Source organism: Sturnus vulgaris, chromosome 1 (genome assembly GCF_052056855.1).
Source record: "Sturnus vulgaris isolate bStuVul1 chromosome 1, bStuVul1.hap1, whole genome shotgun sequence".
In the NCBI taxonomy this organism is placed as follows: Eukaryota; Metazoa; Chordata; class Aves; order Passeriformes; family Sturnidae; genus Sturnus; species Sturnus vulgaris.
The window spans coordinates 102051301-102071349 of NC_142243.1; the positions used below are offsets into that span (position 1 = coordinate 102051301).

At 33.7% G+C, this 20049-nt stretch overlaps 1 long non-coding RNA gene across 4 annotated transcripts in view; it reads right to left on the reverse strand.

Annotated features, from left to right (window-relative positions):
* Positions 1 to 16217: 16217 nt before the first annotated feature.
* Positions 16218 to 20049, reverse strand: part of LOC148225382 (uncharacterized) — a 37989-nt gene continuing 34157 nt past the window's right edge. For 3 of the 4 annotated variants that reach the window (XR_015806594.1, XR_015806595.1, XR_015806591.1), the window contains exon 5: positions 16218 to 19409. This is a non-coding gene — a long non-coding RNA (uncharacterized LOC148225382). The remainder of the gene's footprint in view (positions 19410 to 20049) is intronic. The other variant, XR_015806592.1, reaches the window with a different exon arrangement.

The window sequence follows — 20049 nt, forward strand, 5'->3', positions numbered from 1 at the left end:
GAATATGGCACTCTGTGCTATTGAGGCCCAAGTACATAAAGTAATTCTAGAAATTTTCACAGTAAGTTTTTTTATCTGAGGAGGGAATTTTATTACATGCATATATATATATATATATATATATATAAAGTGCTAGTACATTGTCATCTTGCATAAGGAAGGATTTCAAGCAGAAGGAACTGACTGACTCTCTCAATCTTTTTCTCTCAGTATCATCAGCTATTTGGAAAGAACTAATATATTACCATACCCACAAATGTCAAAAACAAAAACAATCTTTTATGTCCATTCTTTTAGATCAAATTTTAATACACTTCATGGCACTGATTTCTCATCTACAGTATTAGCATTTTTTCATCCTATGAGCGAAAGGATTTCTTTGCTTTCTGTCATCCTTTTTCTGAACAACAGCAGTGAAATATCTATGTCACCTTTATCTAAATGGCAGCAAACAATTCTTTTGTCTTTTCTTTTGAGTGAAGAGAAAGGGATTATTTTGTGTTGTTGTTTGGAAGAAGCCAATATGTAATAGCATAGACAGGTGGATGGTTTGTAAGGTCAGTTTACTCTGATCTCTTTTTATATGATGTCTAACCCTAGAGACTCATTACAAACAGATTTTTCTCAAGTCTTGACAGAGGTGCTTTTCCTGTGAGGTTGAAGGTAGCTTTACTTTTAATGCATCCAAAATAACAAAGACACATACCAAATGAAATAAGAATTTCTGCAGAAAACTTTAATTTTTGATCATATAGCCTGACGTTTGTTTGTATGGTACAATATGCCATTCTTCCAGTGACTGATTCAGACTTAAAAGGCTACCGGCCTCCTTTGCTTTTCTCTAGCCCCTTTCTTTAAAAGCAACAATCCTGTGAATCTAGTTATAATTCATAGGAGGAAAGAGTCCAATTTGATCCAAGCTTTTAAGGACTGGAATTCGAAATTTGTCTTGTAAATAATAGTGGTAGCAATCAATCATATACTGGTCATTTGTTTTGCTGCTAATGATTATGACTACTAAGGAATTATCATTGTGTGACAAAATTTGTATCAGGTGGACTTAATTTTACATTGGTCTAGTTAAAAAAAATAAAATATGTATATATATAGCTTATGAATTTTGGGTTCACCAAGACATCCTCTGAAGTAAAGGAAAGTTAAGACAAATTAGATGGTGATATGAAACAATTATATACCGTTTGAAAATGTTCATGTTTATAAATCTTTACTTATAAACTACAGAAAAGAATCAAACAGGTAGTAAATGGAGAGGCAAAGGAAGATAATCCATTTTTCTACAACTGGGAACTAGTAATATCCAACGTTTTTACAATCTGTCTTGACACTGAAGATAGTCATATAAATATACCCCAATAAAAGAAGATTTACCAATGAACTCTGCTAAGGGAGGTTTGGAGTGATGGGTTTTGTCTTCCCAAATCCCTGTTGAATGCGATGTGGCCCTGCTTTTCCGGGGATGGCTGAACACTTGCCACTGGGAAGTGGTGTATTCCTTGATTTGCTTTGCTTGGGCATGTGACTTTTGCTTTCCTTAATTAACTCTCTTTATCTAAACCCATGAGTTTTTTCACTTTTATCTTCCTGTTTCTCTCCTCCATCCTGCTGGTGATTAAACCTCGGCGGACATTATAAACTGGGTAACATCATTAATCAGACTGATTTTATGATGGCATCACTTTTAGAGAAAGGAGAATGTCGGATTTTTAATTAAAAAAAAAAAAAAAAAAAAAGCTTTGTTGTATTCTCAGTGGAAATTATATTAAGACACTTTTGAAATTAAGCACACCAAGGCAATTATTTTATAAAAGCTCTTAAATGGCCTGGACAATCTTATTCTAGTGTCAGCCATTTACTTGATTCAGCATTCCCATCACCAGTAAATGTCTTTCTAGTTTAAATGTACTGAGGCTTCATCTACAAAAATAGAACTTTTGCTATGACAAGTATTTTAATCTAAAGTCTAATTTGTTTATCTGAATAATTTTCTCTATGCATAATGTACATTGTTACTCTTAGTGAAATAGCAAGAACATTTAAGATGCTTGTTAAAATACTAAAATCATTTAATTTAATTTTGCATTGTTTGCATCACTAAGCTTCTATTCAATTCAATTTGAGGCCAGCTAGAAAATGTCTCTAGAGTTTTTGTGTGTCTGTAAAATACTATGTGGCAGATATCCTCATTTCAAAGTATAGTCACTATATCCAGAGTCTGGATAATAATTTGATCTTACTGATAGACTTGAATTTTAGTTACTATGTTGAGATGAGAGACTAGCCTACCTACTACTGCTTCATCTACTGATAGGATCTTTCTCTTGCATTTTAAAAATAAAAATTTCAAAAGAGAGCATACCTCCATAGTAAACCATCTGTACTAAACAGGTTAATCAAGATTTACTTCTCCCACTTTACTTTATGCAATACATTTTATTATTTCTTTATAATTTTATTATACAACATATATTTTCAAAATTTCTTTACATAGCAATTAGTAAAATTCATCCCTTGACTGGAGATGCTAGATGCCACAGGTAATCTATTTTTTTCTCTAGTCCAATTGGGTGGCTATTCCTAATTGTGCCCAAGAATTTGAACATCATGTTTGGGAGAACTGTGATAACTAAGTTTGAACACTTCGAGGCTTGTTCATGCTCCAAAAGCAATGATTTTACCCTGCATCACAGTCATTGGAGTTAAAAGATTGGTCTCTCTGAAAACCCAGAAGACTGAAAAAGGAATTTTAAAATGGTTCTTTAGAATAAAAACATTAAATTCTTTTTCTAGACATCTGTTATAAAATTATTTTTACAAGAGCATTTTTAAAATGCATAAATCAACATATAATTTAATAAAATACGAAATATAAATATAATTTAACTTTAATTTATATAATAAAACTAATAAAGGCAAGTAGTATGAAACATGAATTTAATAATTATAGTTTTTAAATCTTCATTTTAAAATACATTCTTCAGTTTTGAAACCATTGATTTATTTTTTGTTTTCTCACTTTCTTTTGGTTTGTACTGAATAAAACCTTCACACATTTAAAATGCAATAGATGACTATTTCTGGCAAGACTGTTAGACTTGATTTATGGATTTGATACAAATTAACATGTATATATTTAGATATTCATGCATCTTTATCTCATTAACTCCAGGGGAAAGAAAAAAGGAAATATTTTTAGGTTAGATTTTTTCTTTGCTTTTGTTCACTGTGTGACCGTGGAGTTTATGGTGCTAGGATGAAGATGGGGGCAACAAACGTTGGGGAAAATGGCTGAGGGCATAAGAAGGCATTGCTTCTTTTGGTGGCAGAGTTGGCAGGTTTCAATTTAATTTGTGTATGAAGCTATTGCATGAGCTAAGGACATTTCTGTCCAGAAAAGTGCGCTGTCTGCTAGAGATCTACTGAAAGAGGAGAGAAACACTTTTTTTTTCCCTAATCACCAGCACAACTTGCAATGTCTGGACTTTTTTGTAAACAAAATCCCTCAAAAGTGTTGCCTTTTGCATAGCTGTTAGCAAGGTCTGACTGCATGGATTACCTCAGTCTTCCAGTAAAAGATAAAAAGTGTTTGTAGATGGAAATAACTTAATCACTTTGCTGGCTTATCAGTTGGTTAATTCTAGGTCTATCATTATCTCAAATTTTAACAAGCTAGCACCACTGTGATTTCCCCAGTCTTTATCAATACTGAATCACTACTGACTAAACCAGCGAATTCAGTCAGACTCAAAGTGGCTGCTTTCCCTAAAAACATCACTTCAGTCTGTCACTGAGCAACAGAAGAAATCTTAACAATGAATGCTATTTTTTTGTCACTTTTTCAGGAATATTGATAGGAGTTGAAAGTGGACAATTACATTTTCAAATTTCCTATTTATTATTCTGGCAGTATCTATTTCAGGATCCAGTAATTTTCAAAAAATGCAGGGTTTAAAACAGGTATTTATGGCAAAGAAACAGTAGAATTAAATATTTCTGAGGCATCTGAATGACTTCAGAATAAGCAGAAAGGATTCTTTTGACTCCATTCCAGTTAAGCACTCAAGCTCGTAGAAGGCTATTAGCTTGTATATTAATTAATAACTTTATACTAACATGTTTGCCAGTCAACTGTGATGCGTATAAATACCTAAAGCACTCTAGGGCTAATTGGTTATTGTAATCAGTGGAGCTGCCAGTGGTCTGATGAGTTCCACCATCCCTGCCAGCTGGTTGTGCACATGCTGTCGGGCTGTCCTGACACTCACTAAGCAGCCCCAGCTAAAGCTCACAGCTGCTAAGCCTCAGCATTTTGTGACAATTGCCTGCAGTTATGTGTCCATGCATGTCGTGTCCCTATGGAAGCATTTTTGGCCAGATAATGCCAGCATATGTTCGTATGCTGGGGCAGGAAGGAAACACTCATGGTACAGTTTGCTGAAGCAAATTTACATATAAGGTAAATTGGCATAAATTTTAAAAGTCCAGAGAAAGAGACAGCTGTATTCATGTTGTGGGGAAAAGACCAAAAAGCCCGACATGCAAGCAGATATCAGTGTGAACAAATGGCATAATTGAAGAGGGAGCAGTTGAGTTTTGCATGGACTGGCAAGTCTAAGGACAACTGAATCAGAGCTAACTGGAATAATTTCACCAAAAGATATATATAGGAATATTAAAAGGAAACATATATAATAAGGTCAATTAACTGTTCTGACAGTTTCCCATATCTGATCAATTTGTATGAATTTTAAAAAATTTCTTCATTAAGATAATATTATTAAAAGAAATGAACACAAATTAAGCAAGCTGTTAGACATTTTTTTTAAGACCTTCTTCCCCACCAAGATAATACAGTTTGAAGAAATTGTTTGGACAACCTGCAAGTCAATCCCCAAATCCTTTCTGAATCTCTTAAAAAACCCATATTCCCAGTCTGAAAACCTCTTTTTTCTCTTCAGCCACATTGGAAAGTTGCACGCACACATTACAGGCTTCCTTGTTAGTCATGAAAGTAACTGTAGACCTTTCATGTTCTACTGAAGGAAATATAATGCTATTTGATCCTTCTTGAGCTGATTGGTTCCTTGGTTTGAAAGTGTCCCTTTTTGACCTTAGAATTTTGAACTGAGTTAGAACTCTCATTACTGGCATTAGTATATGTTTGCAGTATTTTTTAATAATGTTAGTGCAATTGTTCAGGAAAGCTGGATTTTTGTCTGACTCCACCACAAGATAATACAAATCTGCTAAGTATACATGGAATCATTCCAGCTAGGTTTTTATATAAGTGCTGGATAATTTCATATACCAAGGACATATTAATTCTAAGTGGGGACTATGAAAATCAATGCTAATGAGCCTCCCAGTGACCATAAATCTTCTCTTATGTAAGTAAAAAGAACTCAGTTAAATATAAACTTTTGTATACCTTGATGTATAAATGTGATTTACCAGAGCATATTTAGGGTAATTAACATTGTGCTTAGAGCCAGTGAGGGCCTGGGCCAATTCTGTACCAGATTTGTGCTTCTCCATTCCTCTTCCTTCATGTCTGCATAAAACACTATGTTCTGCTCCCATAGCAACTGCTATTGTTTGGGGCCATATCTCTGTGTATCCAAAAGGCACCTTGTTTTGCACAGGCCTTTCAGAGTAACCAGTAGGAAAATACATTTTTAAAAATATTCTAAATTCTATTGACACAGAAGAATGTAACAAAGCTGCTGGTACTGTAAGCAAAGGATTCTGTGCCAGGCAGACAGGGTTTGTGTTTTCCATCTTGATCCAAATCTAGCAGAAACACACTGAACCCAAAATCAGAGAAAGAAGCAGCATTTTTGCAACTGTAAATATGTCAGTTCTAACTGAGAAGTAACTACAAATTTTGTCAAACTGAAATTGATAATGAAAAGGAGCATCAATGTTTGAAATAATAGAAAGATTTTTATTATTTGCCTGTACTTTCTTATCCTCTATCTTACTAGAGGTGCTTCTTTCCATTTTGGTACCAGCCTGCGTTACTGAAGTCTTAAAAATAGTCTATATATAGTCATGCAATTGACTGAATGCAGTCACAATTTGAAGCAGCTGGAAATGGAGATGAACCATAAAATTGTATAAAGAATATTTATTTTTATGTACTGATAAAAATAATTTCCTTTTCTCTGTGATGAGACAATTTGAAAAGTTTTGTTGTTTTTTTTGTTTTGTTTTGTTTTGTTTGGTGTTTTTTTTTAAATTATTTTTCTCTCCCATATGTAATTTCTTGGGTTCTGCACTCAATACAGGAAAAGGTACTTATGTCTTGAACATAATGGAGACTAGAAATTTGATGAACTGGAACCATTACTGACAGATTGTCATGCATATTTTTATTTTCAGTATTGTGCTGAAACTCTTGGGCCCAGCAATAATCAGCAGGCAAATTTAAGCTGGAAACAGAATAAAGAAAGCAAAAATTATGACATATAATTAATTTTGCCATAATTTTCTCAAAATTTGCTGCCTATTGTCACTATCCTTGATTGCTTAGAAGTTTGAAAATCTTTATCCCTTATGTAAAATATTCAGAACACTGTCTAGTTGTTAACATTTATTGCAAATTTCTGTTTATTTTTTGTAGATGATTAGTGGGCCCTCAGAAGTAATTTCTAAAATTGTTGTGTCATTATAGGTCCTAACTTCATTTAGGACCCATGGCCCTGCAGCATGAAATTCAATTCAGTCTGCTAGATTTGAGGCTCCAGTGTATACAAAAACTTTTAGCTAATTTAATAGGATTAAATTCTAGATCAAAATGAATAAGATAAACCAATATTAAGCCAATTTAAGAGCATCTGCACAAGGGATTTCACTGGTTTAAATCAATTTAAGAATTGATTTAGCTAAATTGTTGCAATTTCTTTCTGTACACAGGGGACAAGTTACGTGAGTTTTATTTTGGGAATAGTTAATCACTCACCTACAATACCATGGATTTCAAATATTACTGGTGGAAAGCAGGTAGGTGCCTTCCATCATAAATATTAAGGCTCATATGTATTGTCTGGGGATGGGCATGAGTGACAGATACAGGGGAACTGGATAATTATATATGATAATTATATATTTTTATCTATGTATGTTTACAATAAAAGTAAGATACACAGATATGAAATTACAGGGTCTGGGAAAGCTGCAAGATTCAAGAAAGGATTATGAAGTTGTTGTAATGCAATTGATGTTGAATAGGAAGGGTCTTTACAGTAAGAAGCTAACATACAAATTGAGTTTTGGATTTTTTTATCCTAGACTTGCCAAAATCAAGATTTTCACAGGTATGTTAACAGTGCAGCTCAAACTTCTGTTAATAATCAAAATAATTCAGTATCTGTTCAGCAGCTGTTTAGTCCTTGTATTTCTGCTAGGAATATTAGGCAGAATGTTTAACAGTGACACTTTTGACAATGCCTACTCAGCCTGTAGACAGCTATTCCCTTGGAGCTAAGTGCTCCTTCCCTTGGTAACACCAAATTGCAAACGAGTATTCTGTCATCATGGATGAGATCTGAACTGATATTTCTGTTTCAGTTCAAGCAGATCTTGTAAGGGTGGATTGACTGATGTCAGTCCCTGTTGGTGCATATCTAATAGTCATGGAAAGCCATGGAAAACTGAAACACACATTTCCATGTGTTTCTATATACGTGCATCTATACAATATACCTCATTACTTACCAAGCCCCTCAATTTGACTACATTTTTTGTTTCTTTCTTCTTTAACAGAACTGTTGCAAAACTGTCACTCTGAAAAATAATTTTTCATCATTGTCCTTGTGTTTTTGCTTTCATTTTCAACATTGAACTGTATTTAAGGAGCCATGAAAAATTAAGACCTGAATATTTCAAAAGCTGTCATGAAAGTGAAGATGGATGTCTGAAACATAAAGACTTGTAACAGAATTTTAAAACACTCCCTAGAAGCCCTTAACTCCTTCGAAATTCTTAACTAAGTGCTGAGGGGGGTAACCCCTACGAAGCACTGGTTTTAGCTGGCTCCAAAATGGACACACCTCAGTGGACAGATGAGCCCCTCAGCCAGAGTGGTGATACATCTGGGGAAAGATATTTAAGAAAATCATGAGGCAATGAGAGGTGTGAGGAAAAAAAAGAAGAAGAAAAAAAAAATAGAAAAAAAAGAAACAGCCCTGCAAACACCAAGGTGAGGGATGAAAGAAGGCAAGGAGGTGCTCTATGTGCTGGAGCAGAGGTTGCCCTGCAGCCCTTGGAGAGACAGCACTGGAGCAGGTTTATCCTGAAAAACTGCAGTTTGTGGACAGAATCCACGCTGGAGAAGTGAGAGGTGGAATGGCAGCAGAGAGAAGCTGTTATGGAACAATCACAACTGCACAATTCCTCATTGAGCCTGTCAGGGGATCAGAGAGGAGTCAGGCACAGAGTAGTGAAGCTAAGTATGAAAATGGAGAGAATCTGTTCTAGGTTTTTTTCTTGTTTCTCACTGTATAAATATGTTTTAATCAGCAACAAATTACATTAATTTTCACCAAGCTGAGTCTGTTTTGACAGTAAATGTTTAATGATCTCCCTGTCTTTATCTTTCCTTCATTTTATCCCACTGTACTATTGAGGTGGATGACTGAGAGAGCAGCTGGACCAGAGTCAGCCAAGAAAGTTTGCCCGACACATCAGGGTGAATTATAGTAACATGGAATGTGCCTGTCCTAGAAAGACAAAACTCTGGTAACGTTTTTCAATATAGATTCTAGAATTTCACAGTGGTTATGAAGACAACACAATACTTTAATATGTTCCGTTTTGGTTTGATTTGTAAGGGTTGTCAAACAGGAAAGAAAAAGTGACTGGTCTTCATAACTATCAATGGAGTTTAAAAAGGAATAACACGATTTCAACTTATATAAAATAGTTGATAAACTGTGATGATCAGAGTGTAAAGTGCTGATCACATGCTGTCACTGTTGTTTGCAACAGTAATTTTAAGATAAGATCATTAAGGGATAGAGACAATTAGGTTCTGAAAAAAGAATCACAATGGCTACAGAAGTTTTTTCTAGTAGGTGTCTAGGGTGGAAATGAACTCCAATAAAGTGCATACATGGTTGATTCTTTTGGTGACAATAAATCTGACTCAATTGGTGCATTTAATTTATTTAGTTCATTACTTTCAGATTGATTTGTTTTACCTTATGATTACCCTACCTTATGATTAGGTTTAAAACTACCTGATATTTTATTCAGTATAATGGCATTCAACTGTCAAGAAAAAAAAATAATACAATCAAATTATTTTTCACTTTCTCTTTTTTTCAGACAAATCCTGTCACAACATAGCAATTTTAGCAGCTTTATATAAAAAAAAAAGAAGATAGTTTTGGGTTGGGAGTTTTTGGGGTTTTTTGCCCCACTTGCAATATCTAAACTTTCCATCTTGTAGAGAAATCAAGCTTGTCATAAGACTATGAAAATTAATGTAAATATGAGCTAAAGATAGGTGATTCACGTTTTACAATTTGTTTGATGGTAATGTCAAAGTTGGAGGATTGGAGGATAACCCAGATATCGAGTAATTAAGAAAGATGATGTTTTCATCTGTATAACTTTTATATAGAAAGATTGGGTTAATTTTCATTAGAAGTTAGGTAAACAAGACAGGATATAGAAAAAATGTCTTTGTCAGGAACAGGGCAGTATATAATTAACTTACTAAGTATGATATTTAAACGAAATTGAATGATAGTTTGTAATTAAACTACAGTATTCACTGAAGTGAAAAATTCTTGAGTCTTACAGCTTAACCAGACAATAGGCCAATTTCCTAGGTCACCTAGCCCAGTCACCTCAGTACAGCTTAGGCTTTACCTACAAAGCTGTAGGTAAAGCCTAAAAATTAAACTTGCTCTGCTCAGAAATTAGGCAAGTCTCTGGATCATCAATATATGTGCTGAGGAAAAGTACTACTGAGTCTCACGACTGTCCAACTTTTATATATTACACTGATAAGTTTCACTCAATTTCCATTGTTCTGTCTTCAAGGTTAGCCAAATGTTCAATATTAAATACTGCTCACAGACTTCATTGATTTTATCTTAGAAATTTTTATCTGATTTCTTAAACATATTCCAGCTTGTTTTACCAAGGTCATTAAGGAAATATTAATCAGTCTCAAGATATTCATTATGACTTTCACACTTACTCTGATCACATTTCATTATTTTTTCTTGCAATAAGAATATCACCATTTCACCTTCAGGCAATTGAAAAATTAAAAAAAAAATATATATATAAACCTTGTACTAAGTCCCATAAAGGTTTTATCATATAATATTCCATCAAATGACCCAATATGTAAAGATTGATTGTATTTACGTCAGTGCTTTATTGGCTATGTTATCCATGATAGATCTGAAAAAAACCCATGTATTTTTGATCCCATCATTTCTATAGAGTCTTTCATTTCTTTTCCCTCATTATTTTCTTATTTCTTCAGTACAAGTTCTTGAGTTTTGACATTGTTGAGATTCATTCTTTCTGGTCTTCACAGAATGTTGCATTTCCTTTCCTCGAATGTTATAATATACTTTTAGAAACTGATATGGCTCATTTTTTATAAATGTTCTTTGACAACTTTGTGATTTTAATTGCCTAGTTCTTTCAATATAAACATGTCTCCTCTTTCACAACTTCTTTTCCAGTGTGAGCCTCTACTTGTGTGTATTAGCTTTTAATTTTTCTATAGGACCTATGAGAGCACCACTGTTATTAGAAAAAAAATGAGAGAAAACTGTAAGTACATTTACTTCAAGTAATGCCTAGATTGCCTTTAATATTTTTGTCATCAAAAATTTGCCTTTTCCCCCTCATGTATTTATTAATTTTTCCTTAATTTATATGGTTGAGTAAACTGATCCTATTTGGATTTAAATCCTTTACCACACTGAATATAGATTGTCTTTTGAGAACTATTACTGACCACTAAGATAAGCTTTCTTTTCTTAGTATCCTCTTTTTTTTTGTTTTTCTTCATATCATTTTAAGGCTTAATGCATATTCTGAAACACTTATCGACCATTCAGGTTTGAAGTATTTTACTGTAAGAAATACTTATTCTAGATAAATTTTACATCTTTAAAAAAAAACAAAAATCCAAATCTCAACATTACAGTTCAGCTCCCTCGATTAATTTCTTTGACTTCTAAGAATTGTCTGGTTTGAATTAAGAAAAAAATCCCTGAAAATTTTTATGTATGTCACATTATTTCCTTTTCACCTAAAGGAAGATTATTTTCTCAGTAATGAATTTTTGTAGCATTTGATATTTCTCTAAGCCAAGGAAAAACAGCTTCCAGTCTTCTTAGTTCATTGATATTCTGTGAAGAAATCTGATGGATGTCATATTCCAACGTTATCTAAGCCTCATCATAATTAAACTAACATAAAAAAGGTTTAGAATGTTACTTATCAAGAACATAAGAACTATCATAATTAAACCAAACGTTTCTGAAATTTTCTGGTCTCAATGAATGATAGATCCAAGCACATAATTTTTCAGAGTTATGATACCCAGACAAAACATTGCACGTATGAATGCTATCAACCTGGAATGAGCACCAGCGTAGTGGCACTGGGATACTTGATGTATCCATCCAGTATTCCCTAACAGAGGGACAGCATCCATTCCACCCTGCTTCCACCTCAGCCCTCCTCACTAGAAGTACACCAACTTTTATTTTGTACCAAAAGAAACAGGTCTGAATAATTGCCCTGCTCCAGCAGGATGGAGCAAGCAGTAAAGCTGCTTGATAGGCACATCTGTGTTGTCTCACCCACAGGATTTCCACACTTCACTATCTTTCTCCTTGACACTTGACCCCCTTTTTGCCACCCATACACCTTACCTTCTCTGCTCCAACATTCTGCCAGGTAAATAATTTCTCTGCAATTACCTTTTCCCTGTCAGTTCCATTTTGCCACACCTATACCCAGTTTTGATGGTTTTGATACCATTACCTATGTGAATTGCCCTCATATAGAATTAGTAGTGGGTCCCCATATGTGAGGTTTGGCTCCTGTAGCCACCCACGAAGATGCCAACACCTGTTTGGCACTATCCCTACCTCTCGTCCAGTGCTCACACTGTTGGCTGCTGTGTCATGCCACTCGTCCTGCCGAGCCCAGAGGTATTTCTTTTCACACTCCATTAGTGGAGCAACAGGCCAGTGACCTGATCATTTCCTGCAGCCTTAACAGTGGTGAGGACAGCTCTTTCCATGAAACCATAAAGTTCCACAAACTTCAGAAAATATATTTCTGAACCTTTATCTAACATACTGGTGCAGGTTGTCAATAGTGTTACTTTTTAAAAGTTGCACATGAGATACAGCAGGCTAATCTCATCCAGCCCAAGAATGAATGAAGCATGGCTAGATAAAAAAGAAAAAAAAATTATCTTGTATTTTTTCAAGTGGATTCCTTTTCCTGAGTGTCACACATTATGATTTCCTATCTATAATGCTGTATTTATCACATTTCATTTTAGCAGAGTGTGGAGAAAGACTCATCTACTGTTTTACATTCATGCACTTGAATGCTGGAATATTCACTCTTAGCACTGATAAGAGTGACTTTGACTTGAAAAATAGACTCTTCAGGACACATAAGCATTTGGGGAAATCATTGTTCTGAGAATTTCTGATAAGGTTTTAATTCTATTTGAAATATTTTTAAAACTACAGACACAATCTAGGAGAACTCAATTATTTAATATACCCTTGTAAAATTTAATACATTTAATACAATTTAAGTGTTCCTTCAAACAAAGGATGTTATAATGTTAGAGCTTTGAGCATAAAAGATATTATGTATGTGTAATTTTGTTTGATATTAAAAATTTTCATACAGAGGAAAATCCGTGATTTTATGTAGAAAAATATGTCTCATATTATTATGAGAGCTTATAAACAGTAAATACCTAAAGAACTGTGGTGGATATAATGCACAAACCAAAAAATAAGCAGAATATGACAGTGCTCCCTTGAGTTTCCCTTGAGAGAATGTCTTTGGTACGTTTAATCTGAAAAATCACATTTTTTAACGATCTTTTCCTCATTGATATTAATAACGTATAGCACCATACATTACAAGTTCAAAACGTTAGAAAAATTAGAGATTAGAATTTCAAAAAATAGAAAAAATTGAAATTATTTGGAACTTCTGTTCTGGTAGTCCTCTCCCCAGAGATGCCATGTGTTAAGAGTTCACATGACAAATCGATGAGCCTGGGCAATGAATGTAGGGTGTCATGGATAACTTTACAGTGAATTGGTTTGAACTGAACTTGACTTCACATGTACTAAAAATCCTGATGAGAGATTTTAGAAGAAAGAATCTCATTGAAATGGAGGAGCAGGCCTGCACATGCTGACAGAGAGAGACGCAAATTACCTTTTGCTGAACTAGAATGTGCTGTCGGAATTTTATAAAAGTTCCCCTAAGACACACGAAGGGGGCATTCTCCTTTTCTTGAGAATTTAGTATGGAAAGAGCAGGCTGAAAAAGCAGTGTTTATTTGAGGAGAGATTGAGTTATATCAGTTTTTAAGGAATGAGAGTCCCTTCCCAAAATTTTATCCCCATGTTCTCTTTCAGAAAAGAATTTGATTTGCTATGTCTGAATTGCAATATGAAGGCCTCCCTTTTGGCTTCAAAATTATTGACTTTTAATGAATAAAAAAATTGCTCGTTTAGTCCTAGAGTTCTTTGAATCATTTTCTGTCTCAAGATTTTCCAGAAAAAAAATTGATTTCAAATTTAATTTGCTTCACACTTTAGTTCAGCGACTCATACTAACATATCCTGCACTGTTTTGACAATAGCTTCATATAGGTTTATAAATAAGTTTAAACAATAGGTTTGTAGCTGTATGTCCACTTTTACGTGTACCTGGAGAACTCTCTATCCTGTCTCAAACCACAACAAATTACACCATCATTAATATTTCCTTAATATTTTTCTCAGTAGTTTGTTTGGCAAGTGTTTTCCAGCAATTAAGCAAAGTGAATCCTGATTTACATGGGTATGCTAAAAAAACCATGGCCCGTGGCTGTATGCCACAGACCTATTAATGTCTTGTTATGCCTGAAACTTTAAAACAAATTTACCTTTTTTCACGTTGCTGTATATGAGCTCTGTTATTAAGATGTTAATGAAATATACACAAATAATGGTAAATGTTTAAGTTAATTTCAGCAAGTAAATTGAGCTTACTGAGTTGCATGAGTGTAATAAGGCTGTTACAGAAACATTTATGCTGACAAATACATTACAATCCACACGTGTCATTAAGTTTAGGGAAATGGGGTCCCCTGGAAAGTACCCTTAAATATTTAGAATAACAATTGCTCTTGTGAAAACTTCACTAAAAAGGTTTTTAGAAAGTATATTTTTAGAGTAAGATTTTAGTTTTCCCACAAGGACAATTGTAATTGCTTAATAAATAATGTAAACTCCCCTGAGGTGTTAAAAGAGATTTCACTTTAGCTTTTTTGATTGTTTTATAAGGATTAATTGCAAATTCCATTTCAAAAAATATAACGACATAAATAATTTAAAAAAATGTTTAAATTAAAGTAGTTGCTTTGTAGAAGAGGTTCCAATTTTGTAAACTGAGCATATTCTTTTCTTTTAAGCTGAGCACAGTCTTTATTTTGGTTGTGATGAGGAGCAAAATTGCAATATTACATGGATTAGCAAAATAAAATATTCAAATCCATTCCTTTTCAATTCAGTATATAATTTCTATTTTGAAAACTTTATGATAAAAATAAAGGTAAGTTTTGATGGAAAATCTGTTTCAAGCTGAAAACCAGAAGCTAATTCTGAAGTTATGTAACCTCCTAACTCCTCTATTTCTCGTTAAACTACTTCAAAGGAAATCTGTATTCTCACTGTAAAATAAATATGCGAATACAAAAACCTGAGAAGTATTTTCACGTGGGAAAGCTGAAATCTCAGATTTCCAAGTGACTTGCTTCTCTGTAGGTTGTTTTGAAAGTCAGTAAGACTTAAATTTACAGTAGCTGGAGATCATATGTAAAAACAGGGAAGGTAGAGATGGTGGTTCTGTCTGAAGCAATTAATTCCTATTCCTTTCTATCAGGACAAGGATTTCAGAAGTGGAAGCAAATACCATAAATTAGATTGTTATTTTCATGTTAGGTATCTGAGTTGTAAAATCAATTTTTTTAAAAAGTGTTATATTTCTAAGTTTCACTTAAACATTTAAACTTTGACTTATCTAAGTTTAGTGGAAAATTGTAAATTTTGCTCTAATTCAGCTCATAGCTGCCCATTGTATTCACACTGCAGGCTTCTTGACTGCCAATACAGTTACTTCCTTAGGTTATTTCTACATAGATTATTCTAGACATCACAAAAAATCATCTGATCATCTGTTGAACTCCACTGTGATTTGTGTCATGCTAATTTATCTTGTAAATTTTGCCTCTGGAATTTTATCTCCCACCAAATACTGTACTGCAACTATGAATTTTATCAATGTGACACTCACGTGGGTTCAAGAATTAAGTCAAGCAAAAACATTACTCCGTGATCTATAATGCTTTTTTTGAAGTGAAGACAATGTGTCTCTAAAACGTTGGTATGCAATTTCAGTACCACAGTTATTTCCCTTTCAGAACACCTTTCTTTGAAAAAGCCAGAGACAAAATATCTTCTATTATTCATCCTTTTATCAAACATATTTGGAATACATTGACTTTGGATTTTTAGCTGTCCTTCAGCACAGTCATTTTTTCCCCCTGATAAAGATTCTTTAAAAATTTCTTGAATAGAAAAGTTCAAACACCTTATTGTAAGATTTCTGTGACACGTATTCTGAAATTGGCCACCTGGGAGTGTCTTTGAAGCTGATGCTTTGATGTGTCATTCATTTTCTTTCATGTTTAGTTGAAATTACTTGAAAGTCACTGCATTTTGTCCTTATTCTACTTTCCTGTGAGTTCATTTGATGTCTGTAGAATCTTGTGTTATCACTGAACCAGTAGAATAAAGTGAACAAAATAAACCATGACTATTTCAGGTCAAGAAAAAAAACAACAAATTGTTTTAAGTTATTTCAATGGTTAGTAATGATTGATATTGCACAGTAACTGGATAACAAGGATATTGACTTTCTTTCATTTTATTTTGAATTCAAACTTTCCAGAGACATTTTTAGATCTGTTTCATCCGAATGTCAGTATTGCATTAAAAAGTGTCTTATCTTTTCTTCTTGACTAATATACTCATGTGGGAAGCAGGCATCCAAAACCAATCAAATCAGTTCATACTCCATTCTAAGACAGAGATACTGCATGGTCAGCTGCAGTTACTGGGGAAAAAAAAAAAAAAAAGAAACAAACAAGCAAACCAGAAATTAATTTAATGAAAATTTTTGATATTTCAGCATTTATTTCCATTTTATATTAATAACGAAAAATAACATCAGAAAGATGTGAGAGATCCACTGCTTGGGAGACTCCAGTTGGATAGTGGAAGGCACAGGTTCAAGACACTGATATATATTTTACATAAGCCAAGGAATTTTCAAACTAGACCATATACATCTCACTTTCTACATCAGTGCTCTAACTGATTATTTCTTCCTCCTCTTTTTGGTGAATTTCATCCTAGGTCTGATGAAGATCTGATGAATTTCATTACCAATTTTCTTTTAAAATAAAACAGTGTTTTTCTCAAGTTCTTCGGTGTCTCTACTATTGGCAATGTAAATATATCCAAGAACCAAGTCTTAGGAATTAATAACCTACAGTAAGTGAGTATATTATAAATTCTAGGTACAGCTATTGTCCTCAGGGTGACATTTCTGAATAAACTATTTTATTAATAAACAAATTTATTAATAAATATTATTAAGGATGTGTTCAAGTTGACAAACAGTTTAAATGACAGCAGAGTTTTCTCCACTATTTCAAGATAACAGAAATGTCAGATTTAGCAAGCCAGGATATTTCATTCTTATGAGAAGCATCTGAAGAGTTGTTTGGCGTGGAGAAAAGAAGGCTCAGGAGTGAGCTTATTGCTCTCTACAACTACCTCAAAACCAATCTGATTACACAGATTCAAATGTACATCGATAGTTGGCTTTAACTAATCCACTCTATCAAACACAGTCAAGGTTACCACAGCTCATCTCAGGTGATATAAATCACTTTTGCTCACTGACCACCTGATCTCAGAGATAAGGTTCTAACACAAAACAGCTGTTCCACTGGTCTTTTCTCCCTTTGTTACTTTTTGCAGTACTTTTCATAATGGATGCTAAATCTCTTATCAGCTAAAATGGCAGTAATAATTAAAACTGCTTACAGATAGAAATTAAGATTTTACTGTTCTTCTGTGTCTCATCTTCTGAGATGATAGTATTTTTTGAAACAGCACACACTTTTTTTCTCTTCATAAGATGTTTATGTACTATATACAATCAAGTTATCAAAGACAATCCATGCAGTCTCAAAATTATTCTCAGGCAATTTTTTTTTTTTAAATTATATATATGTTTCCAAAAGTAAAGGTAAATATGTACATATTTACCTCTCCAAACAAATGTATGTGGATACAGCATATTCTGGATCAGTATTTTCATGGTAACCTTTCTTTATACTTTATTCGTGCACACAAAACCCTCCAACCTTTTCTGAAGATGTGAGAAATTAAAAACCGGCATTAAATGATACTTTGTGAATCTGACTATGATCCTTCATAGAAGGATTTTGAGTTCAATTTACACTGTTAGCAATTAAACTATCTCACTCTGGTTTGTTTTCCTTACGTAAGATGTTTCACTGTAATTAGTATGCAGAAAATAGAACTTTTAAAATCATTCAGATAAGAATGGAGTTCTTAGCGTTGCCCTGTAAAGAAGGTGCTTTATTGTACTGGGGGACATTTTAAATTTTCCTTCATTTTTCATTCTATGAAGAAGTTCTGGTGTAGATAGTGTGTTATTCAAACAAAAATTTTATAGCGCCTGAGGTATGACTTTGATTTTCATTCATGAGCCAATTGCAAATCTATTGGCATCCTTGTTACATTTAGAATGGGCCAGCTTTGAAGCCAGTTGGAGGGAATTCCCTGGCACAAAAGAAGCATATATTCCATCAGAGAGTATAACGCAGAAAGCAGAAAACTTCTTTGTAGGAAGTTTTCACTCTGAAGAGTGAAACAGAGAATAAAAACCCCTGCTTTTATCAAATTTCTAGAGATGTTGAGATGTAATTTAAATACACTCCACAATCTCTACACTTCTCTTTTAATACTATAGAGCATAAAGTGACTGTAAGTTTCAATTTTGTATGGAGATCTCTCATCCTCTTCTGTTATTCTACTAAACCTTTTTCTAGGGTTGTTTTACACCCATATAATTACATAAATAGGATTCCTTTATATAATAGTCTGGCATTGTATGCTTCCAATGTGTAGTAAAATTTATTAATTGTATCTTTATTTATTCATGAAAACCTCAGAACCATAATAATCTTTTTCTTTCTTCCTTTTTTGGTTTTTTTTTTTTTTTTTTTTCCAAGTGTTCTAAGTATTGCATTAAGCTGAGTAAAAATCTGTGCTTATAATCAGGTCAATGTAACTTGTGTCAAGGTATAATTTTAAACATCTATTTAAGAAGCTTCCTTCCTGAAGGAAAGCTGTTAACCTTTGACATCTATTATATCCATATTTATTCTTCAAAATTTTGAGATGAAGGATAGAATTTGGTCAGTTTTCGGACATTTAAAACTTGCTGATGCCTAATAATATTAGGAGGAAAAATCTCCAGCACTATTTTTTCACTCTTTGAAGCTGAAGTAGATTAAGAATATTTAATATTTTTTAAAAATTTATTTCAAGCTATTGTATTAAAATGAACTTTTGGTAGTTTCTGAGTTTTTAGGATTAAAGATTAATTATTTTATTTTCATGAAGATGAATTTTGTACTATTAGAGAATGATTTATTACTATGCAGCATCATTAAAACATGGTGGGTTCCATAATCATGTTATCTGGTAGGTTTGCAATGTTTATATCTTGTCTACAGTGCCAGAATTCAGTTTATGTGGCACCAATGTTTCAACAGATGTTATTAGTCATAATTGAATTGTCTCATGTGTTTGCACGGTCTGTGCTTTTTTCCTCTGGTGTTTTATGAACTAACCAATAAAGCTGAATTTTCAGCAAGTCCTCTTATATTATGACAAAGTAAATATTCCTCACTTTGCTTAAAGAAAACATTACTAAATCCTGGCAAGGTGTAGGTTCCTCAGGGATTTTTGCTGGAGCCTGTGGATGAGCTGAGAGTTGACCTAGAAAGAAAAAAAAAAACCCTTGAACATATTGTTTCTTAGCCCATTGACTATCTAGTCCTTTTTTCCTGTGCAAACTCAAACACTGTACAAGAAAATGTGGGGAAAATAACTTATGTCAATTGTTCCTTGTGAAGATTATTATCATTTCCTCTTGGTTGTCTTGTTGTTACTTAGGTCATGAAAAAAACATGAAGCAAAAAAATGAGTATGTAAAACTACATAGCATGTGGAAATGTGATTGTTGCTTGAGGTCGGGATATTTTTACTGAGCAGGCACTGAAAAGACTAACTGGGATTTTTATGTACATAGGTAGGAATGGGCTGAGGTAAACTAGCTGAAGGACACTACGTGTGTGTGTGTGTGTATTTTCTGGGGAGGGAGTAGGTTTATTATGTGAAGAACAAAGAAGTTCTTCCCTTAGCTTTATCTATACAGAGTCATCTAACTCTAGTAGCCACATTGGGGTGCTGTGTCCAGTTCTGGGTTCCTCACTACAAGAGAGACGTGGAACTCTTGAAGTGGGTCCACTGGAGGGTGACAAAAATGATTTAGGCACTGAAGCATCTCTCTTATGGGGAAAAGCTGAGAGAGTTGGACCTGCTCAGATTTGAGATGACTGAGAGGGGACCTTATAAG